The following is a 24,602-nucleotide window of genomic DNA, read 5'->3' as shown; positions in this document are numbered from 1 at the left end:
CTACAATTCCCATCAGCCCCAGGGAACTGTAGTCCAAGTAAGGTTGCCATATGTCCTCTTTTTTCCAGGACATGCCCTCTTTTTCATGGGTATGTAAAATGAGAGTCATCATAGAGATCCATAGTTTTAAAAAGTCGGCAAATGTGTCCTCTTTTTTGCTCTTCAAAATATGGCAACCCTAAGTCCAAGACATCATGAGGGCATCAAACTGGGGAAGGCTGAGCTAAGAAGTGATCATCTCTAGATATTCCAGTTCATGTTTCCCTTTGGCTTGATGTTTTGGTTCCACCATAAGCCAAGGACTATAAAATAGCAACTCAGTATTAGACAAACTACCTAGAGACTGACAGGGATGCGGGTGGCGCTGTGGTCTAAACCACAGAGCCTAGGGATTGCAGATCAGAAGGTCGGCAGTTTGAATCCCTGTGACGGGGTGAGCACCCGTTGTTTGGTCCCAGCTCCTGCCCACCTAGCAGTTCAAAAGCATATCAAGTGCAAGTAGATAAATAGGTACCACTCCGGCAGGAAGGTAAACAGCGATTTCGTGCCCTGCTCTGGTTTGCCAGAAGCGGCTTAGTCATGCTATCTGTCTGTCCCTCAGCCTATAGAGCGAGATGAGTGCCGCAACCCCAGAGTCACTCGTGACTGGACCTAATGGTCAGGGGTACCTTTACCTTTTTACCTAGAGACTGTAGCCTTCACTCTAGACCTTACCCACTGGGGTGTTGTGTAATTTCAGCATTTTGTTCTGCTTCAATGTAAAAGTTTCCAAAGAGGTAGCTTTACGAATCCGTTGCAGGAGAAAGCACTCTGAAGCCTCCTGACGGCTTAAAGACGAACACATTTAAAAGTTACTGTAAAATGTAAATATTAAGTTTAATGTGAAAAGTAGAACAGGAAAACAGAACCACAGCCCACTCAGCCTTCAGCAAGTGGACCATTCTTAACCAATCCTCATACTTGACCAATGAGAGGATAAGGTGCACCTTGGATGCCTTGAAGTTCACTGAGCAAGTGTCTGGGACCCAAAGACATACAGGAACCACTGAGCCCTTGTGTTTAGCATTTGTGAAGTGATCAGACATTGCTATCTGAAGCCCATTGAGAGCACTGAGATTAAACCAGCTTATTTCTTTGAGGTGCATCGGTGTATTATCAATGAAGAGAAGCTCTTGTGTAAGCCAAGCCAAGTTAAGCTGCAGGCTTCCCAGCTGTAGTGCATCCATTATATTCCTCTTTCGCTGCCTTCCCTTCAAAGACTCCAAGGAAACAAAAAAAGCTGAATACTTAAATACTTTTTCAACAGTCCGGTGCCTTCTTATTTCTTTTTATTTGTTGTTACTTTGCAAAAACCACTTCCAGACTCCCCACGGAGAAGTCCTCAGTCAAGGGAAAGCAGACTGCTATTTATATGTTCAGAATGCCATTAGGCCCAGCCCAAAGCAGGGCAGGGGGGCTGAATGGTCCCCCTTTTTTGTTTTAGGAAAGCAGCCAAAGGTGGAAGGATGTGGAATTTGGACAGCAATCCATTTGGCCTTCCAGAATAGTTGCTTACACTTGGCAAATGTCAAAGCATCATACAATAGCAAGCCTTTTTCTTCTCTAGATAAACCCATTTGTCCAAATGAATGGGAAGGCATTTAACACAGGGGTGAACAGTGTCTACAGGCCACTTCACACATTACAGGGCAACAAACTGAGGTTTGCTATCCCGTGTAAACTCAGCGGGGAGCCACTATCAGTCATAGAATCAAAGAGTTGGAAGGGACCCTGAGGATCATCTAGTCCAACCCCCTACAATGCAGGAATATGCAGCTTACAGGGATTGAACCTGCAACCATAGCGTTATCAGCACCACACTCATCTTGTCCCCTATTGCATCAGTGGCTCTCATGCCTGCTTTTTCACGAACCACTTGAACATAGGAACACGTTGGCTAAGTGAGGATTTGAACCCTAGTCTCCCACCTCCTAGTCCAACACTCTGGACACTACACTACATTGGCTGTCAAGATACAAGTGGTGGCAGGTTGCCCCATTCCCCCTGGTGGGGCTCCAACGCCTCTCTCCGGCTTCTCAAGCCCAGTGCAATGAGCCACACTGGAGGCTGTTCCTATCAGTATTTTAATAATTTGTTGGAAGCTGCCCAGGGTGGCTGGGGAGACTCAGCCAGATGGGCGGGGTATAAATAATAAATAATAAATTGTTGTTGTTGTTGTTGTTGTTGTTGTATCTGTGGCTGCTCTTATTGCATCACGAACATGAGAAGCCCAAGGACAAGGCCTCATATAGCCTGTTCGATAATCTGAGCTGGGTCAAAACAGTTTTGATCTCCATCATCATAAATAAACCAAGCATAGAACCGAGCCCAAATATTCTCAACGCTTCCACAACCTTTCCATGGACCACCTGACTGGGCATAGCGGGTCACCAGTGGACGACAGACCACTGTGCTTGCATGATACATGGCACACATGCAAATGTAATGTGTGAAATGCTTTTCGAGAAAAGCAGCAAGAGAACAAGCTAACCAAAGCTTTTATTACTTGTTTATTTTCTATGGAGGTTTATCCGATGAGCTAATGTTTGGCTACTAGTGTTTGTGTACTTGCATCCTGGTCCCACCTTGTTACATAAAATAGATCACGGTTTCTAGCTGTTCTGTTCATTCCCTCACATAAAACTTGCTCTAGTAATTCATCGTGGTTTAACAATCGGTTGCTCTTCCCTTGGAACTCTGGGAATTTGTAGTTCTGAAAGGGGAATAGTAGCTGTTCCTTAAGCACTCTTAGTACCCTTAACAAACTAGAGTGCCCAGAATTCTTTGGAGGAAGCCATTATTGTTTAATGTGGTGTCATAGTGCTTTAAATACATAGATATACACCATACATTTAAAGCACATCCAGCACACATCGAAAGCACATGACTTCTCTCAAAGAACCCTGAGAGGTGTAACTTCCCCCTCAAGGAGTTACAATTTCCAGCATCATTAACCAATTACAGTTCCCAGGATTCTTTGGGGAAAGTTATGTGCTTTAATTGTGCATTGAATGTGCTTTGAATGTATTGCGTGTGCCCATTTTGTTCTCCACTCAGTTTGATGACACAGAGTTCCCAGACGTGTGGAAGATTATTGTCCAAACTGAACATGGTTATTATCCCCCTTCAGACATTCAGCACGCAGCTTGAGAGAGGAGCTGCCATGCGCGAGGAACACCTGAAGAGGGCTACACTTGATGCAGAAAGCACCAAATTTAAAGCAGTGTCTTTTCCTAACTCACATACATGGGATCCTATGAAAATGTCACTCACTGTAGTGCCAGGTAACACCAGAGAAAATCTACCCTTCTGACAAATGGCTGGAATGATAGCGGGTCACTTAAGAGGGCTGAAATGAATTTATTTATTTATTATTACGGTTATAGGGAGTCCAAGGTCACATATATGGTTTTCCTCCTCCCCATTTTTATAGGCACAACAAACCTGTGAGATAGGTTAGGATGAAAGGCTGCAGCAGTTAAATTGTTGACAGGAAGTTCCTTGAAGAACGAGCATTTTCACCTCACAGCTAGGGAGAGGTTGGGTCCAGGGACACCTAGAAAACCTCACAGCTTAAAAAGCAGTTTAAAAAACAGTGTGGCTTTGGCCTCTATAAAAATAGAAATGTTCAAGGGATACACATATCACAAAGCAGTTGATAACACGCTGTGGGAACATATACCGAGGGAGCCGCAGATGGCCTTGGCTCCCTCATACATGTCCAGTGTGTTTGGAGATGTGCAGACCTCTCCTTATCTATATAGAGGGGAAAACAGGACTCCTGAGTGTATGCATGAATTATTATTATTTGGCCGCCCTATACCCGCAGGTCTCCGGGCGGTTCACAAGATAAAATCACAATATGAAAACACAAAATACATAATCAAAATAAAAACAAAAGCAACCCAAGGCCACATTCATGCCATACGTTTAAAGCACTGTGATACCACTTTAAACAGTTATGGCTTCCCCCAAAGAATTATGGGAGTTGCCTAAGGATGCTCCTGCTGCCCCCACAGAACTACAACCCCCAGGGGAAGATGGACTGGCTGTGGTTGTTAAACCACTGTGTGAGGGGTGTAGGGGTCTCCCGACAACTCTCAGCACCCTTTACAAACTACAGCTCCCAGAATTCTTTGGGGGAAGCCATGACTGTTTAAAGTGGGATCATAGCACTTCAAATATATGTCGTGAATATGGCCTCAACCACCACGCTGTTCACTTTCACCTCTGGCCCTGCTCACCATTGCACGTGGCCCCCAGAAGCCTCCCTATGAGGGGCAGCAACCCTCAGGATGGCAAAGGTTCCCAAGCTCTGCTGTAAGGCTTTGATTCTGTGCACATTTACTCGAGAGTATGGACCGCTGAACTCAGCGGGACTGACCTCCAGCTAAACACACTGCAAGCAAATTGTTCATAGGATGTCCACGTGTCGTATGCCAATGATTTGTTTTATTTGCTTGCTCATTTGCTTGTTTAATTTCTATACTGCCCTTCATCTACAGATACAGTATAAAAGTACATAATAAAAAAACAAGAGTTTATTATTAAATAAATAAATAAGCCAAACTATTACTAAATAAATAAGCTAATATCCCACCTTTCCTCCCGAAGGCATCCAGGGCAGCAAGCACCAAAATGATAAAGCAATTTAAAATAAAAATGTTTAAAAACAGTTGCATCACATGCCCTTGCAGCTAATGATTTCAAGCCATTAAATGCCTTGCTGAACAGGATTGTCTTTAAGTCAACTCCTGAGTCTTAATAATGAAAAAGTCTGATGTGCCTAACCAGGGAGGGCATCCTGCAAATGGGGACCCATCACCGAGGAGGCCCTGTCATGGGTCAACACCAACCAGGGCTGGTGCAGTATACAAACAGGCCCAACCCAGTGAATAAGAGGGGAAAGTTTGCAACTAGGTTTGTTTTCATAGAATTAAAGCAGCTGTGTTTTGTTCAGCTCTGACTCCTGTACCATAATCCAATTTGAACAGGTAACCTTTGGATTGTTCAGAATACTTATTATTGGCCTCTGCCCCTGTGCCCCAGTTGACCGCACCCATAATCCTCATACAGCTCAAAGGTAATTCTGTGCATTCTTATGCTTTTTATTACTTCCTGTACACCAGTGTAATTACTTTCAGGATGACATGCACAGGAAAATCTTTCACTCATTCACAATTATCCTGGTAGCAAATGCTAAGGGCTTGTTTCTGAAGATGCAGCAATTTGATTTTGCATCTGTCTTTCCGTAAGGTCCCAGGTCTGGTTACAACAATATAATTATGCAATCAAACACAAAGCATTTTGTCTTTCCGTAAGGTCCTGGGTCTGGTTACAAAAATGTAATTATGCAATCAAACACAAAGCATTTTTGTGATCATAAATATATAGACATTTGATTGATATATGACGTAATACCGTTTAATACATGAGAGCCTTAGACTAGGACTTGGGAAACCAAGGTTCAAATCGCCACTCAGCCAGGAAGCTTACTGCCTTGAGGCTCACTGCCTCTCAGCCAAACCTACCTCAGAGGGTTGTTGTGGAGATAAAATGTATGCCACCTTGAGTGCCTTGGATAGAAAGGTGAGATATAAATGCAATAAATAGCAGGTGGCGCTGTGGGTTAAACCACAGAGCCTAGGATTTGCTGATCAGAAGGTCGGCGGTTTGAATCCCCGCGACAGGGTGAGCTCCCGTTGCTCGGTCCCTGCTCCTGCCAACCTAGCAGTTTGAAAGCACGTAAAGGTGCAAGTAGATAAATAGGTACTGCTCCGGCGGGAAGGTAAACGGCATTTCTGTGTGCTGCTCTGGTTCGCCAGAAGCGGCTTAGTCATGCTGGCCACATGACCCGGAAGCTGTACGCCGGCTCCCTCAGCCAATAAAGCGAAATGAGCACCGCAACCCCGGAGTCGGTCACGACTGGACCTAATGGTCAGGGGTCCCTTTACCTTTACTAAGTGTGTGTGTGTGTGTGTGTGAGAGAGAGAGAGAGAGAGAGAGAATCCTGCATGGTGTAATGGTTAGAGGGTTGGACTACAACTCAGAAGACTCAGGGTTCAAATCCCCACTCAGCCATGAAGCTCACTGGGTGACCTTCTGTCTCTCAGCCTTGCCTACCTCACAGGGTTGTTGTGAGTACAAAAATTGAGGAGTATCGGGGGAGCCAAGTAAATTGCTATGCAGTTCTGTGGCAAAAGGTTGGATATCAAGGTAATAACATAGCAATCTACCCGTTCTCCAGGCACAGAGGTCTGCAGCAAATCAGGGTTGCACGTCATGAAATGAAACCATTTCCACAACTCATGCAGGAAAGAGATTTATATCAAAGTGGAAACCTTTAATGTAACTCTCCTAACAGTGCCAAGAGTGCTGTGGGGTTCTCCGCCTGCCCACCCGTACAACCACAGACAGCCCAGGCCTACAGGAAATGAATATTAAGATGACCAGCATAATACAAGTCATATGCCAGGGTGGTCCATAATCCCGGCTTCCTGTGGGCAGCTGAAGCTTCAAACAGAGCCCCACACCCCGTGCCCAGTTGCAGCATAAAGATTTCACACACATGTCATTTCAGCATGTCGTGTTGTTTATTTTAATATATTTTGCTCGAGCAAAACACCTCTTTTACAAGAGTGCCCTGACAGCAGTATAAAATGAATGCCTCTCTTGGGGAACAACGGTTTCTTTAGATCTTGCTTTCAAGTAATATATTTTCTGCAACATGGGCCCCCTAAACACAATGGAATAGCACTGGTGCAACTGAACACCACCAGTGGGTTTCTTTTCTTTTAAAAAAATAATGCTTTAAACCTCAGTATAGCAATGGGGAAAAGGTATTATTCGGCGAGTTAATGCAACACCAATCACAAAGAGCAAGGATGGGGTATCTGTGTGTTCTCCCATATGTTATCAGACTCCAACTCCCATCAGTCCCAGCCAGTATGGCCAATGATCAAGGATGATGGGAGCTGGACCCCAACATTTTGCATACGGGTAGCCAACGTGGTGCTATCCAGATGTTGCTGATCCATGTTGGCTGATGGGAGTTGGAGTCCAATGACATGTGGAAAGCAATATGTTAGCTACCACAGATTTAGGGGGGGGCACAGATTTCCCACCCTGGTGTTGGATCATAAATACAAGGCACAGTGCAATGCAGAAGCCAATTATGTTCTTCCTCATGTCTACTTCCACAGGAAGATGAGAAGAAGGTTCAATGGTTGGCAGCACGAGAGAGATTGAGGAAGTGGAGATACCCTCTAGAAGATATTGAGCAATCACCACCACTTCCACCAGGAGATCACGTTCTGGAGACCACATGTATTTCCAGAGAAGCCTACTAGCTCTGTAGACAGGGATAACAACCTCAATATTAGTCCTATATATTAGATATAGATGCTTTTTGTTTCGAAAAAAGAGAAGTGCCTGTTTACCTTGCGTTGGCCATACAATATTCTAATTCTTTTTGAGATTTAGGAATGGTGAAGACCATGAAGGGGGACAAAATTCAGAGGAAGGTTTCGTGCAGGGTAGACAATGTGGTGTTTTGAAGGAGCGTCTCACCCCCATCATCCAGTCCGGACACTGAGGTCCAGCTCTGAGGACCTTCTCATTGTTCCCTCACTGTGAGAAGTGAGGTTACAGGGAACCAGGCAGAGGGCCTTCTCAGTAGTGGTGCCCACCCTGTGGAATGGCCACCCATCAGATGTCAACGAAATAAACAACTATCTGACTTTTAGAAGACATCTGAAGGCAGCCCTGCTTGGAAAGTTTTTAATGTTTGATGTTTTATCGTGTTTTTAATATTCTGTTGGGAGCCGCCCAGAGTGACTGGGGAAACCCAGTCAGATGGGCAGGGTATAAATAATAAATTATTATTATTATAAATTATTGTTATTCTCCAGATGTGGTGGACTACAACTCCCTAAGCCCCAGCCAATATGGGCAGTGGACAAGGATGGTGGGAGTTGTAGTCTGAAACATCTGGCGAGTGCCACCTTGGCTATTCCTGGTTTATTGTAACATATAGTTTAGTCTTGAGCATATGGATATGAGGATATGGGCACCCTGTGTGAATAGGTGGCCTAAAACTATAATATCTGAGGAGGTAGATAATGGCTTCAAGATTCTATAGCTTGTCAGTGATTACTGCTTTGAGACATCATTTTCAAACTCTGCCTGAGGCTAGAAACAGAAGACACTGCCTAACACAGAGTCAGGCCACTGGTCTTGCACTGAGGGGCAGCATCTCTCTGGGGATTCAAACAGAGGGTCTCTCCCATTGCTACCTGGAGATGCTGGGGACTGAATCTAGGAGCAAAGCAGATGTTCTGCCACTGATGAGCTACAGATTTTGAAAAAGCCAAACTGTGACTTTGTCTCTCATGCCCGCGAATCATTAATTCAGCTTTAGGCTGGTCAGAATTGTGCCAGGGCTTCAGAAGGAGTAAACACTGAAAAGAGAAAAACAGCAGACAGCCCCAATTAGATAAATCCCTGAAGCAAAGAAGGAGGGGAGGAAGGTCATTGTTATCTCTTGTTGCTGGCACAATGCATCACAGTGTGGAGCTAAAATTGCTATTTTGATGCATTCGGTTGTGACTGTGCTGGATTTCCTAGGCTGGGAGCACTGATTGCTTTGCATTTTTAAATAATCTTCCCACAATAGCTGTCTTCTCCCCCCCTTCCCTTCGTCCCTCTTCCCCAATGAAACCCTAGAGCACCCCTGACATTCAAGAGCGGTGCCACCACATTTATTACACCTACGGGCTTTGAAGTCTGCCAAAGGTCAGCATGAAAAAGAAGAACTGGGCCGGCATTATCATTCATAATCTGGGGCAGCAGGGGCTGCTTGCCTCAGAAGGGGCACCCCCCCTCAAAGGGAAGCATGTTGGCATGCTTGCGGAGGGCCAGTTAAGGGCCTCCCCGCTGCCTGAGCCCTGCAGCTCTTCAGCGACAGATATTTCGAAACGTATTCTCCAAAAACATTGCAGTGTCGGTTACAACTTGCCATGCCAGGCGGACAAAACAAACACAACAGGTGTGAGCTGTGAAAGCAAAGGGCAGGGCTGGCAGAATACAAGTGTATCCTGGCATAAGGAAGCTGCGGTTTGCCTAGCTCAGGGGGAAGGGATGGCTGTGCAGAGGTTGGCGCCACTCTGCATGGCCAATGGTCAGGGATTATGGGAGCTGTAATCCAACAACATTACATTCCTTTCTTTTTTATTATTATTTTTAATGTATTTTTATTAAAGATTTTCTTGATTTACAAAAGTATGTGCAATGGCTCTCTCTCGTATTCCCCCCCCCCCATGTAACATTTTTACGAATCAGTTTTATTTGTTGAGACATTAGGGAGAAAAGGGAGAAAGAGGTGGGGGGGAGATGGGGGTTGGGGTTGGGTGACGATGTTTCTATTTTAATTAATATATGTGTGGGGTTTTGTGTCAGCGTCGCTTGTGCGGGTTTTCTGCTGTTCACTTGTGTTCTTTTGGTGGTGAGAGAGGTTTGGGTTGGCCTAGGGTGTGGTTGTTCATTTGTGGTTGGCTGTGGTGGTCTTTGTTTTCATGTATGAGTGGGGTGGGTGGGTGTTTTGGATCAGGTTAGCCATCTTGATTTGTATGTTGTTGGTGGATTTTTGTCGTTGTCTTGTTGGGCTGTGTGTGTGATAAAGGGGATCCATACTGGGGTGAAGGCGTCTTCTTCTATTTGTCCCCGTGTCAGTTTCAGTTTATTGGTTAATTTTTTCTAGTAAGGTTGTTTCCCGTACTATTTGGTACCATTGGTCCATGCTTACTCCTGACAGGTCTCTCCAGTGTCTGGTTATGATGTTTCTGGCTGCTGAAAGTAGGTGGGTTATGAGTTCTTTGTGGTGTGAGTGGGCATTATTATCTTGGAAGATGTTTAGTAAGGCCAATTCTGGGGTGATTTCTAATACTTGCTTGGTTATTTTACATATTTCTCATATGGTTGTTGTCCAGAAAGTTGGATTTTGGGGCACTCAGATGGGCAGGGGAAGAAGAAGAAGAAGAAGAAGAAGAAGAAGAAGAAGAAGAAGAAGAAGAAGAAGAAGAAGAATGGGGGCAGGGAAAATCGATGTATTTTACCACATTTCTCACATTTTACCAGCAGCAGCAACAACAATTTATACCCCACTCATCTGGCTGGGTTTCCCCAGCCACTCTGGGCAGCTCACAACAGAATATTAAAAACATGATAAAACATCAAATATTAAAAACTTCAGATATCTTATATAAGTCAGATAGTTGACTTTTAGTTGACCCCCCCCTATCTTCTCACTGTTCTCAGAACGGTTTAACAATCAGCTCCTCTTCCCAGGGAGCTCTGAGAATTGTAGATATGTGAAGAGTACAAGGTCTCCTAAAAACATGCAGCACTTTAAAAAAAAACAAAAAAACTACAGTTCCCAAGACTTTTGGGGCAAAGTTGTGATTGTTTGAAATGGTACAATAGCGCTTAAATGTATGGTTCAATAATACCATTTGTTTATTGTTGGTACAGATAGGATCACTGTACCTGAAACTTTACCTTCCCTCATAAACTTCACACTAATCCCTATCATGACAGAACATCTTTCAGGTTTACTCACCTACAAAGGTTAGGAAAGTGGTTCTTCGAGTGATGGCCTTTCCTGTGGTTGTTCTCTCGTTTTGGAGTTTCTTCTTTTTACTCACCTCTTAAGGCACCCAGCAAAGGATCCTGTTCAAACCAGCCACCGATGGCTCAGGTTGCAGTTGTGATCTCGTTTATACCCGTCCACTTACTCAGCTTGGCTTTTTTGAGTTTGGCTTTTGGACTGCCATAAATACTTTCCCACCTTTTTATTTGCTTTAGGGGTTTTCTTCTGTGTCAGTGTGCCTCTTTATCATGGGTAGGCAAACTAAGGCCTGGGGGCTGGATCCGGCCCAATCGCCCTCTAAATCCGGTCCATGCATGGTCCGGGAATCAGCGTGTTTTTACATGAGTAGAATGTGTCCTTTTATTTAAAATTCATCTCTGGGTTATTTGTGGGGCATAGGAATTTGTTTATAATTTTTTTACAAAATATAGTCCGGCCCCCCACAAGGTCTGAGGGACAGTGGACTGGCCCCCTGCTGAAAAAGTTTGCTGACCCCTGCTCTTTATCATACAGTGGTACTTCGGGTTAAGAACTTAATTCGTTCTGGAGGTCCATTCTTAACCTGAAAGTGTTCTTAACCTGAGGTACCACTTTAGCTAATGGGGCCTCCCACTGCTGCCACGGCCGCACGATTTCTGTTCTCATCCTGAAGCAAAGTTCTTAACCCAAAGTACTATTTCTGGGTTAGCGGAGTCTGTAACCTGAAGCGTCTGTAACCTGAAGCATTTGTATCCCGAGGTACCACTGTATTTGCTGCTTTATTTCGTTCGTGACACCTTTGATGTTTTTTATGAACATCAGTTAAGCTGCCATGAACACCACAGACATATATATATATCTGGTGGAAAGGTTGCACACAACTTTGTACAAAAAAAAGTAAATAAATATCCTCATGGCACTCTTTCATCTCTGCGTGATTCAAGTTTACTGCTTGAGTAATTTGTACCCAGGTGAGCTGTAGGAACAGGGCCGTCTTAAGCATCTCCAGCGCCGTGGTGCAAAGCTCCCTCCGGCGCCCCCCAGCCCCCATTTTCCAGAGTTTTTTAGGGAGGACGGCACTGCTGGAGGAGGCGGGCAGCGGCTGGAGGGCGGCTCCTCCAATGGGGAAGAGGCAGAGGCTGGACACGGTGCCTCCCGGCTCAGTTGGCCGCTTCATGCTGCAGTGGCCGCGGCAGACGGAGGCTCCAGGCGCAGTGTTGCTTCGGCGCGGCATGGCGGAGGCGGGTAGGAGCAGCGAGCTGATGCCGGGAGGCACCACATTCAGCCTCCACCTCTTCCCTGGCGCCCTCCAGAACTTGGCACCCCGGCACCCCGTGCCACTAGCCTCTATGGGTAAGATGCCCCTGTGTAGGAACAGGGGTGAAGTTGCTGCTGTAGAGGTTTAGCTGCCTCATGGATGTGTAATTTTATTTTGCTCAACTGCACCATTTCAGATATTGGTCGTCCCCTGGCGACAACCCTTCCCCAGAATCCCATGTGGCCTCTCCAGGCAGCAGCAGTGAATGGTCAGTGGCGGTTGGCAGCAAATGCAAGCCGCCCGCCATTTTGAATTTCCCTCGGTGATCCAGTGTGGTGCTTTTCTGGTGCATTGAGGAAACAGGAGAAATGGGCAAGAGGATAGGCTGAATCAGGGCCGGGCCAGCTGTTAGGGAACATGGGCCACTGCCTCAGATGGCAGAAGCCCCTCAAGTAGCACATCCCCTGCTGCCCAGCACTGCTAGTAGGCCCAAATGACTGTGCAGTCCCAGCACTTCCCAGCCTGCTCTGCTGCTTCTGCTCTCATGTGTCTTTGTCACATGACACTACCCACACCAATTTTGGCCCAGATCACCATCTGCACCGATGGCGATGGCGCTTCTCACAACGGGACATGTGGCAAAGGCAGAGCAGGTTGTTATGTAGTGTAGTTTCACCCTGGGCCAACAGGGGGATACTGTATATAGTTTTCACTCAGGTCTGTAGATAGTTTTCACTCAGGTCCGCGGCAGTTATTTTAGGCGGGAACTCTGGGCTGTTGTGGTTACAATGTGACAGCCGGCTGCCTATAAATACAGGCCGGCTGAGCTGTTCACTGTCAGTTCTATTCCAGCTTACCATAATAAAGAGCTACTTGAAGAGATCGCTGTACCGGCTGCTATGTCAACCCACGACTTAACACTGGCGACGAGGATGGGATGGATGGACATCAGAGCACAGCCAGATGCGGCCAGCCTCTGAACTGAGCTGAATCACTGAGCTGAATCACAGAGCGAAATCACTGAGCGAAATCACTGGGCAGAACCAGTTCAGAGCTGACTGTTCTGGCTAGAGCACTGTGTTCCATCCATCGCCCTTCACGCCGGCATCGGAATCATGGCTTCACTTGTGCCTCTACCGCCGTTTGCGCCAGCCTCTGAATCATGGGACTCCTACCTCGCTCGGTTCGACTGCTACCTCCAAGCCAACGAACTGACAGCAGTATCACAGGATCGGAAGCGGGGCCTATTCCTCAGCCTCTGTGGGCCTGAGGTGTTTGAGACTGCCCGAGCGTTGGTTGCGCCGGAAGCAGTCCAGGCAACACCATGGGACACGATCCAAGAGAAGCTCCGCAACCACTACGCACCAAAGCCGTCCAAGATTGCTGCCCGCCATGCGTTCTACCACAGGAACCAGGCAGAGGGGGAGTCAATCAACAACTACACCACCGCCCTGCGACAGGCTGCAATGCACTGTGAGTTCCGAGACTTAGACGATGCCCTGATGGATCGAATCGTCTGCGGGGTCCGGGACATCCATCTGCAACGGCGTCTCCTAGCCAAGCCAGACCTCACGCTACAGAAAGCCATTGAGGAGGCTGTGGCCTCAGAAGCTGCTGAACGCTCCGCTCAGGAGATCCGCAAGTCCAGCAGCCTGCGTCTTGCTAGGGAGCCCGTTCCGGTGCATCATGAAGAGGCCAGCAGTGAGGAGGCATCCTCCAGTGAAGACGATGATGTGCACCAGACAAAGCGGGAGCGCAGGAAGTTCCAACAGAAGTCCAAGGGCCAACCGGAATGTGCTGGCTGCGGAGGCAACCATTCCCGTGCCAAGTGTCGATTCAGAGACGCCATCTGTAGGAGGTGTTCCAGAAGGGGCCACATCGCTAAGGTCTGCCGATCGGCTCCGTCTGACACCCCCCCTTCATCGACTCGCAAGTCCAAGTCTTCACTCCAGTCTGCCAAGGAAAGTTGTTTCGCTCTCACCAACTGCCGCTGCCCGTCTGGAACCACGATTGGCCAAACCGACTCGCCTACGAGACGCAAGCTGAACGTCACGGTGCTCATTGAAGGAGCTCCATGTGACATGGAGATCGACACCGGGTCTGCCCTGTCCATCGTGTCATGGAGCACCATCAAAAGACTGGTACCCAGAGTGTCCAAAAGGCAACTCGACTCTCACCGCGTACACCTGAGAGACTACCAGGGAAACGACGTTCCCGTGGTAGGCGTTGGCCGGTTCCGGATCGCCTTCAAGGATTTTTCGGGCCTGCTCCGGTTGGTGGTGGTCGAAGGTCAGCGGCCAAGCCTCCTAGGGCTAGACTGGTTTGATGCCCTCGGCCTGGAAGTCACCGGCATCAACTGCATCTCTAACGCAGAGACTGAGGGTCTGGTCAAAGACTTTGCCGAGGTTTTTGACGGCACCTTGGGCCAATATACAGGTACGCCCATCTCCTTTAGCCTGGATCCACAAGTCGCCCCCATCAAGCTAAAGCCACGCCGGGTTCCCTTTGCTCTCAAGGCTAAGGTGGACGAACAACTGGACAAACTGATCGCCCAAGGAGTTTTGGAGCCGGTTGACCACGCAAAGTGGGAAACCCCCATCGTCACGCCTGTCAAGCCAGATGGGTCGGTGAGAATCTGCGCTGACTACAAGTGCACGATCAACAAGGCACTTCAGCAGCACGCTTATCCGGTTCCTGTTGTCCAACACCTGCTGCATTCCCTGGGTGAGGGTAAGGTCTTCGCTAAGCTGGACCTTGCCCAAGCCTATCAACAACTGCCAGTCGATGATGCCACTGCTGAAGCCCAGACGATCGTCACCCACCGGGGGGCATTCCGTGGCCGCCGGTTGCAGTTCGGGGTGAGTGTGGCTCCTGGCATCTTCCAAGGCCTTATGGAGCGTCTCCTGCAAGGGCTTCCGGGCGTGGTACCATATTTTGATGACGTCTTGGTGTCTGCAGACTCACACCAGCAGCTGTTCGAGCGCCTCCGTGCCGTGCTGACCAGGTTCCAGGAGGCCGGGCTCAAGGTAAAAAGGGAGAAGTGCCAGATCGCCGTTCCACAGGTAGAGTTCCTGGGCTATCTTATCGATGCCTCCGGTCTTCATCCAACCACATCCAAGATCCGCGCTATCCAGCAGGCCCCCACTCCAAAGAACAAAACGGAGTTGCAGGCGTTCCTGGGGCTGCTGAACTTTTATAACATGTTCCTGCCCCACAAAGCCACAGTGGCTGAGCCTCTTCACCGACTCCTTAGCACTAAGACGCCTTGGGCCTGGGGTCATCGGGAGACGGCGGCCTTCAACGCGGTCAAGGCTCTCCTTTCTTCAGACAGTGTGCTGGTACAGTACAGTGAATCCAGGCCGCTGGTCCTTGCCTGCGACGCCTCACCTTTTGGCATCGGTGCTGTCCTTAGTCACCGTTTTCCAGATGGAAGAGAAGCACCGCTCGCCTACTTTTCCAGGACACTATCTCCGACGGAACGGAATTACAGCCAGCTCGACAAGGAGGCATTGGCACTTGTGGCTGGAGTGAAGAGGTTTCATGAATACCTCTATGGCAGGACTTTTGACCTCATCACTGACCACAAGCCACTCCTGGGCCTCCTCGCCGGTGATCGTCCAACTCCACCGGTCCTCTCACCACGCATGCTGCGATGGACTGTTTTCCTGGCTGCCTACCACTACCGGCTCATCCACCGCCCGGGGAAATCGATGGGCCATGCCGACGCCCTCAGCCGTTGCCCTCTTCCAGCATTTGTGGAAGACCCGGCTCCAGCTTCATCGCTCCTTCTGATTGAGGATCTTCCGGCAGCGCCTGTGTCGGCTGCCACTGTGGCCTCCGCATCTGCCCAGGATCGCACCATCAGCCGGGTGCTCAACTGGGTGTGGAGGGGGTGGCCACAAGGGCCCTTTGCATCGGAGTTCCAGCCCTTCGCAACCAGACAACATGAACTCTCAGCTCATCGCGGCTGTCTGCTGTGGGGAGACCGCGTCGTGATTCCCCAGGGACTCCGTCAGCGCGTCCTGGAGGCTCTGCATGTTGGCCACCCGGGAATTGTCAAAATGAAGGCGTTGGCTCGGTGTTACGTCTGGTGGCCTAATATGGACGATGCCATCACTGCCTGGGTGTCCGCCTGTCAAGCGTGCCAGGAGTCGAGGCCTGCACCACCGGCAGCTAAGGGATACACGTGGGAGACGCCAAAGACACCCTGGTCGAGGGTGCACATCGATCTGGCTGGCCCCTTTCACGGCCGGACCTTTATGGTAGTGGTGGACGCCTATTCCAAATGGCTGGAGGTCGCCCTGATGCCCTCCACCACTACCGAAGCTGTCATCCGGGTGCTACGAGGCCTGTTTGCAACGCATGGGTGTCCTGATGTCCTTGTCTCTGACAACGGACCGCAGTTCACATCAGGCACGTTTGAGCGGTATCTTTTGGGACTGGGCATCCGCCATGCCCTAACGGCACCCTTTCATCCATCCAGCAACGGGCAAGCGGAAAGAATGGTGCGCTCGACAAAAGAGGCACTGGCGCGCCTGGACCGGGGAGACTGGCATGAGCGGGTCGCCGAATACTTGTTCGCGCAACACATCACCCCTCATGCGGCCACAGGGAGGAGTCCTGCGGAACTGCTTATGGGCCGCCGCCTCAGGTCACCGCTCGACCGGCTACACCCAGACTTTGCCGTGGCTGAACCCCCAGGCTGTGCCAACGCACCACGGTCATTTGTCCCAGGAAACCAGGTCTTTGCCCGGAACTATGTGGGGGACATCCCTTGGGTGCCAGCCACAGTAGTGGGAGTCACTGGACCTCGCTCGTACCAGGTGGCACTCGAAGACGGGCGCTTGTGGCGACGGCACATAGACCAACTTAGGCGCAGGGTTGGGGACTTGGACACTACCGAGGTGCCCCCAACTGCGCTTGCGGCTCCAGAAGAGACACGTACAGATGGCGAGGCTCCACCTACACCTCCCTCGCAAACTGCCAGCGTGGAGCCGAACCAAGCCGTCTCAGAACAGACTCAGACCACTCCACTTGCGGAGGCTCCACTCACAGCAGCGGATCCAGGGGAGTTGGTTCCAACGCCACCTAGGGTCGCACCACAGCCTCAGCGAGAACTGTGTGGCCCTCCGGACTTGGCTACCAGTCCCCGGCGGTCTGGCAGAGTTTCCAAGCGCCCAACTCATTTAAAGGACTATGTTGTTGGACAGGTATCACTGTTGGTCTAAGTATGGGAAATGTAACCGATATGCTTTTGTGCCTAATTGAACCATTACGCGTAGTGCTGTATATAAGGAAACCATTACGATTGTAACTAACGCCTTATCTCGGTGGGGAGGGGTGTTATGTAGTGTAGTTTCACCCTGGGCCAACAGGGGGATACTGTATATAGTTTTCACTCAGGTCTGTAGATAGTTTTCACTCAGGTCCGCGGCTTTGTCACATGACACTACCCACACCAATTTTGGCCCAGATCACCATCTGCACCGATGGCGATGGCGCTTCTCACAACGGGACATGTGGCAAAGGCAGAGCAGGTGATGGGCAGGAGGAGGTGGTAGGTAGTGGCAGGAGCGGTGGCAGTGGCAGGGCAAAGAGGCACTTCCCATTTGTTCTTAAGTGGCAAAAGAGGATGTGCCACCCCAAATACTCAGCAGGCCTCAGCAGTGCCCTGAATTCAGACTTCAATTTAGGGGGGAAATAGGAATTTGCCTTGAACCAAGTCAGTTCGCTAGTCCATCTAGCTCAGTATTGCTGATACTGGCTGGTAGTGGCTCTCCACTGTTTCAGAGGCTGCGGGGTTTGGCAGCCCTACCTGGAGATACCAAGGATATCAGGGATTGATTCTGCAATCTTTTGCATGCAAAGTAGATGCTGAACCACTGAGCTATCGCTGTTCCCCTTCAATTTAGGAACTGCATGATTGAAATAATAATCATAATAATAATAGCAGCTGCCCCATATTTAAAGCAAAAAACATCATGTGCATACAGGACCAGGAAGATAGATCCAATGCTTAGCGGTAAGAATAGAATCCCCTTTTAACATTCTCCATGAAGGCCTGCTAAATCCTGCTGAGCCGCCAGCTCTACTGAAGTCCTACATCAAGCCCTTGCTAAAGTCAACAAAGACTTGTTTGTTTCAGTTTTATTAGCTGCCTTTATTTCTGTGGTGTAACGTGATTAAAGAACATAAACTTTGTTGGAGGAGAGAAGAAAAATATGTTGGAAATATAGTGCAGCTTGAGGAAGAAGCAACATTCATAAACATGTTTTTAATCAGCGAAACCCAGAAGTAACCCGTTCCAGTACTTCCAGGTCCATAACCCGAAAACGCGCAACCCGCAGCGTTCACAACCCAAGGTACGACTGTATTTGTATTTTGCATTTTTTAGCCTTTAAAAACAAAATGGTTTATGTAATCCTTTCCTGCCTGGTTGCCTACAGTCAGTTCTTACTCACCACAGGTGACCAAAGTGGGCATGCACAAACTTAGCTTAAATTCCATAGCATCGTAGAATTGTAACATTGGAACCCTGAGGGTCATCTAGTCTGACCCCCTGCAATGCAGGAATCTCAGCTAAAGCACCAATGCCAGATAGCCATCCAACCTCTGCTTAAAAACCTCCATTGAAGCCCACCACCTCCCACGGGAGACTGTTTTACTGTCAGAAAGTTCTTCCTGGTGTTTAGTTCTGCCCGGACACTGAGGTCCAGCGCCCAGGGCCTTCTGGCAGTTCCCTCACTGCGAGAAGCCAAGTTACACCAGATGTCAAAAAGAACAACAACTAGCAGACTTTTAGAAGACATCTGAAGGCAGCCCTGTTTAGGGAAGCTTTTAATGTTTGGCAGACTACTGTATTTTAATATTTTGTTGGAAGCCGCCCACAGTGGCTAGGGAAACCCAGCCAGATGGGCGGGGTATAAATTATAATTATTATTATTATTATTATTATTATTATTATTATTATTATTATTTTGATGTTGTTGTTGTTGTTATTGGAATCTCCTTTCTTGTAAGTTGAAGCCATCAGTTTGCATTGTTGGATAGAGCAAATTGCAGTTGGTCAACATAGTAATAAAAGGTTGGTATAGAAATATTGAAAATAACTAAACAAATATTTTGAATGCCTTCTTTATTCATGTCAGTGAATTCACCTTGGTCCCATCTGCCAATTTTTGGAAAGAAATGGTGGCGAATCTTCCCAGAGCTTGTGGTCATCATGATCCATGATGCAAAACACATCTATATATCATGCAGATATACACATAATCAAAGCTCATAGGATAACGATTCCTTAAGAACAGCCCTAAGCACTACACTGTGAAATGTAATTAGTCAAGTTACATATTTAATTCCTCTTATCCTCATTGCACGCCTTCCATTACCTTCTTCTTTGCATCTCACATTATTCTTTTGTTATTGTCATTGAAGTATGCTGCTTGGTCATTTAATAATAATAATAATAATAATAATAATAATAATAATAATAATAATAATAATAATTTATTATTTATACCCCGCCCATCTGGCTGGGTTTCCCCAGCCACTCTGGGCGGCTTCCAAAAGAATATTAAAATACTGTGATACATCAAACATTAAAAGCTTCCCTAAACAGGGCTGCCTTCAGATGTCTTCTAAAAGTCTGGTAGTTGTTGTTCTCTTTGACATCTGGTGGGAGGGCGTTCCACAGGGAGGGCGCCACTACCGAGAAGGCCCTCTGCCTGGTTCCCTGTAACTTGGCTTCTCGCAGTGAGGGAACCGCCAGAAGGCCCTCGGTGCTGGACCTCAGTGTCCGGGTAGAACGATGGAGGTGGAGACGCTCCTTCAGGTATACTGGACCGAGGCCGTTTAGGGCTTTAAAGGTCAGCACCAACACTTTGAATTGTGCTCGGAAACGTACTGGGAGCCAATGTAGGTCTTTCAAGACCGGTGTTATATGGTCTCGGCGGCCGTTCCCAGTCACCAGTCTGGCTGCTGCATTCTGGATTAGTTGTAGTTTCCGGGTCACCTTCAAAGGTAGCCCCACGTAGAGCGCATTGCAGTAGTCCAAGCAGGAGATAACCAGAGCATGCACCACTCTGGCGAGGCAGTCCGCGGGCAGATAGGGTCTCAGCCTACGTACCAGATGGAGCTGGTACACAGCTGCCCTGGACACGGATTTAACCTGTGCCTCCATGGACAGCTGTGAGTCCAAAATGACTCCCAGGCTGCGCACCTGGTCCTTCAGGGGCACGGTTACCCCATTCAGGACCAGGGAATCCTCCACACCTGCCCGCCTCCTGTCCCCCAGAAACAGTACTTCTGTCTTGTCAGGATTCAATCTCAATCTGTTTGCCGCCATCCATCCTCCAACCGCCTCCAGACACTCACACAGGACCGTCACCGCCTTCACTGGTTCTGATTTGAAAGAAAGGTAGAGCTGGGTATCATCTGCATACTGATGAACACCCAGCCCAAACCCCCTGATGATCTCTCCCAGCGGCTGCATGTAGATGTTGAAAAGCATAGGGGAGAGGACAGAACCCTGAGGCACCCCACAAGTGAGAGCCCAGGGGTCTGAACACTCATCCCCCACCACCACTTTCTGAACACGGCCCAGGAGGAAGGAGCGGAACCACTGTATGACAGTACCCCCAGCTCCCAGCCCCTCAAGACGGTCCAGAAGGATGTTATGGTCGATGGTATCAAATGCCGCTGAGAGATCCAGCAGAACTAGGAAACAGCTCTCACCTTTGTCCCTAGCCCGCCGGAGATCATCAACCAGTGCGACCAAGGCAGTTTCAGTCCCGTGATGAGGCCTGAATCCCGATTGGAAGGGATCCAAATGGTCCGCTTCTTCCAGGGCTTAAAGTAGCCACCCCCACACTGCTGTCCTCCAGCTGTTTTGGACTGACGTCATAGGCCCAAGACGGGGAAGGCTGATTTAAACTTGTTGTTGTTTAGTTGTTTAGTCGTGTCCGACTCTTTGTGACCCCATGGACTAGAGCACGCCAGGCACTCCTGTCTTCCACTGCCTCCCGCAGTTTGGTCAGACTCATGTTAGTAGCTTCTAGAACACTGTCCTACCATCTCGTCCTCTGTCGTCCCCTTCTCCTTGTGCCCTCAGTGATTTAAACCAGCAACAGCAAAAATGCTCCTAATGCACAAGCTACTGCTTTTTTTAATTCACAGATTACCACTTTCACAATAGATTGCAAGCCCGACCAACAGCATTCCTCAGGGTCGGCTCAATACATTTTGGCACCTGAGGTGAACCACAAAATGGCTTCCACCACCACCAGGGAAGAAGGAATGAGTGAAGATCTACATCAGGGAAAAGGTGGGAATAAAGATCAACATTGGGAACAAGGAGGGAGGGAGGAATCAAATCATCATTATTTGATGACTGAAGGGGGACTTTGGTAATATGGTGCCCTGAATGAGGACAAAATTTGGTGCCCCCTCCCCAATATTTCTTATTTCCACAATCTTTTCTTTTGGTTGTTTTTAATGGATCTTCTCGGTAGGTGCCATGATGATGATAGTTATGATGATGATGATGATGATTTTGCACCCTCCCAGCTCAGTGTCCTGTATCAGGGAACCACCTGCACCACCCTAAATCTGGCGCTGGCATGAATCTGGCCTAGGTGAGGTACTCTTGCTTCCTGGCAGAGCACATCCTGAAGTTTCTACAGTCGTACCTTGGTTTTCGAACAGCTTAGTTCTTGAACATTTTGGCTCCAGAACACCACAAACCCGGAAGTGAGTGTTCCAGTTTGCGAACTATTTTTGGAAGCTGAACATCCGACAGGGCTTCTGTGGCTTCCGATTGGCTGCCAGAGCTTCCTGCAGCCAATCAGAAGCCACATGTTGGTTTCCGAACGTTTTGGAAGTCGAGCAGACCTCTGGAACGGATTCCGTTTGACTTCCAAGGTACGGTTGTACTTTCAATTACTTACAATGAAATGGTCTTATTAATAATACTTATCATCACCATCATCCCTTTCAGAATGCCATGTCATTGTTCACTTTTCTTCATCGGTAACTGCTCTGGCCTTCAAAAAGGCTGCAATTTGACAGAATCAAATTCACAAAGAAAGCACTGTGAGAAAAAACTCATCCAGAGCAAACCTACAGTGCAGACCCTAAAACAGTCTGGCAACAAAAGCGGAATCCAACACGTAGGCCCAATTGATAGGCAGAAAACACTACCCAGACCTCTTAACCACAAGCTGCTGATACCAGACTTGATGCCTGGAGTTTACAACGGTCAAGGGAGCCATGTGTTGTGCACCGACACAGTTGCTGCTCTTAATTCTTCTGGCACACAGTCCCCAAAGGACACATATAGCCTGTAACCAAGAAAGTGTTTAGTGTCTAGTTAGGGCTGAAAACTGATAGGCACACACAACGTTGGGTGCCAGCCATTTGCTTCTTGGGAACGAAGGAATGATAAATTTGGGAACCACTGAGTGGAAGATATCTGCTACGGCTGTGTACACACCATACATTTAAAGCATACAGGCACCTTAAGAATCCTGGGAACTATAGTTCACACACACACACCCCACAGAGCTGCATTTCCCAGCACCCTTAACAAACTACGGTTCGCAGGATCCTTTGGGGAGGGGAGATGAGCTTTAGATTTTGGTGTGTACACAGGCTGCATGTCTCAAGACTGTGCTGGTCGGAGGTATGAGAAGACAAGTCCTTGCTTCCAACTCATGGATAATATTTCCCTCATTGACAGGACCTGTCCGTACTGTCGGTTGGCATGAAGTAAAGAGGTGAAGCGGGCAGGCTTCTTATTTTCCATGACATGAAGGACCAGAAGGGAGACCAGGACTCTGCTGGGTGAGGGGAAACATGGTGGCATGAGAAGAAATGTACAACAAAACATATTTTTTGTTTTGCCCTGTGTCCAGGGCAGTTGTCTACCAGCTCCACCTGGTACGCAGGCTGAGACCCTACCTGCCCGCGGACTGTCTCACCAGAGTGGTGCATGCTCTAGTTATCTCCCGCTTGGACTACTGCAATGCACTCTATGTGAGGTTACCTTTGAAGGTGACCCGGAAACTGCAACTAATCCAGAATGCGGCAGCTAGACTGGTGACTGGGGGCGGCCGCCGAGACCACATAACACTGGTCTTGAAAGACCTACATTGGCTTCCAGTACGTTTCCAAGCACAATTAACAATTTACGGAAATCATTTCTGATTTGATCCCAGAATGTCCTGTTTTTTCCCTTAGGAAGGCCCTAATTTCCAGCGGAGGAATGTTGGAGGGTATGGGATTGGCAGGACAAGCGGATGTGGAGACAAGCCGTAGGACTTTCCCGTTCCAACATTTTAAGGTAGCATTCGGTTTTATGATAAATGTTATACGGTGGTACCTTGGTTTAAGAACAATCCGGTTTAAGAACGATTTGGTTTACAAACTCCGCAAAACTGGAAATTGTGTCTTGGTTTGAGAACTTTACCTCGGTCTAAGAATGGAATCCAAACGGTGGAAGGTTACCAGCAGCGTGAGGCGTCTTTAGGGAAAGCACGCCTCAGTTTAAGAACGGTTTTAGTTTAAGAATGGACTTCCGGAATGGATTAAGTTCGTAAACCAAGGTTTTGGGGGTTTTTAAATAAAAAAAAACCAGAAGCATTTTTACTTGGTATTATAGGTCAGGACATTAATAGGCAAGATGTTAAATTGTTTTTATATGCAACAACTGCGGCAAGAGTATTGTTAGCCCAGAAATGGAAACATGAAGAAATTCTGATGAAAGAAGAATGGCAGATGAAATTAATGGACTATGCAGAATTGAACAAAATGACAGGAAGGATTCGAAACCTGCGGGACCAGAGATTTGCAGAAGATTGGAAGAAATATATGAATTACTTCAAGAGCAACTGTAATCAACAAATTACCCTAGTAGGACTATAAGAAGTTTTGTAAGAAGAAATATACAAAGTGTTACAAAGTAGAAAAAGATAAATGAAATGTAATAGGGAAAATAAGAAATGCATAGTAAGAGATTAGATTGGAAAATTTTCAGACAGGATTGATGGAAGTAAAAAAAATTTGAATAAAATGTAAAAGTATGTTTAATTACTGTTGAAAATGATATAAAAAAAACTAATAAAAAATTTAAATAAAAATAAAAAAAGTTTGTAAACCGAGATACCACTGTATTGTTTTATCACCTTGTTTTTCTGTGGATTGCTTTTATGCACATTGCTTGGAAATGCAAATGATTAAGCAGGATATAGAGGCCTTAAACAAACAAACAAACAAACAAACAAACAAACAAACAGGCACCACTCTGTTTATCTCAAGATGCAAGCCTATGAAGGCCACGTTTCACCAGAATCCAGGCAATAGCCTATGCTTCCCAATCTCTGTATTTCTAAAGCAATTGGCATATAGTGAGTGGAGCAGTTTATAAAGTAATGATGGATGGCTGTTTCCTCCTGTAAGATTTCTCCTTCTGAGAGCAAAATGCTACAGACTTTTGTTGTTTGAGACTATTGTCACTCTCTGTTGTTTCACTGCTGAAAACTTCTGTAGATCAGTCAATGGAAGAACCATGGTTGGAGTGAAAGTTTCTGCTTCATTATATCCCAGTCTGTTTCCAGTCTGGCCTCCTGTTTGTGTACTTGGTACTGCAATCTTGCTCTGAGCCCTGCGGGTGGGATAGACCAGCAC

General features: G+C 47.6%; 1 long non-coding RNA gene across 2 annotated transcripts; it reads left to right on the top strand.

The window, feature by feature from the left end:
* The first annotated feature begins 17,393 nt into the window (after positions 1-17,393).
* On the top strand, positions 17,394-24,319 carry LOC114594728 (uncharacterized). 2 transcript variants are annotated; one of them, XR_013392142.1, is made up of 5 exons: positions 17,394-18,283; positions 21,096-21,243; positions 21,486-21,553; positions 22,657-22,760; positions 23,157-24,319. It is a non-coding gene; the product is annotated as an uncharacterized LOC114594728 (long non-coding RNA). The 2 variants fall into 2 exon arrangements; XR_013392141.1 differs by lacking the exon at positions 21,486-21,553.
* The last annotated feature ends 283 nt before the right edge of the window (positions 24,320-24,602 follow it).

The sequence above is a fragment of the Podarcis muralis genome, chromosome 3 (genome assembly GCF_964188315.1).
Source record: "Podarcis muralis chromosome 3, rPodMur119.hap1.1, whole genome shotgun sequence".
NCBI lineage: Eukaryota > Metazoa > Chordata > Lepidosauria > Squamata > Lacertidae > Podarcis > Podarcis muralis.
This window is presented reverse-complemented; position numbering and strand designations above follow the sequence as displayed.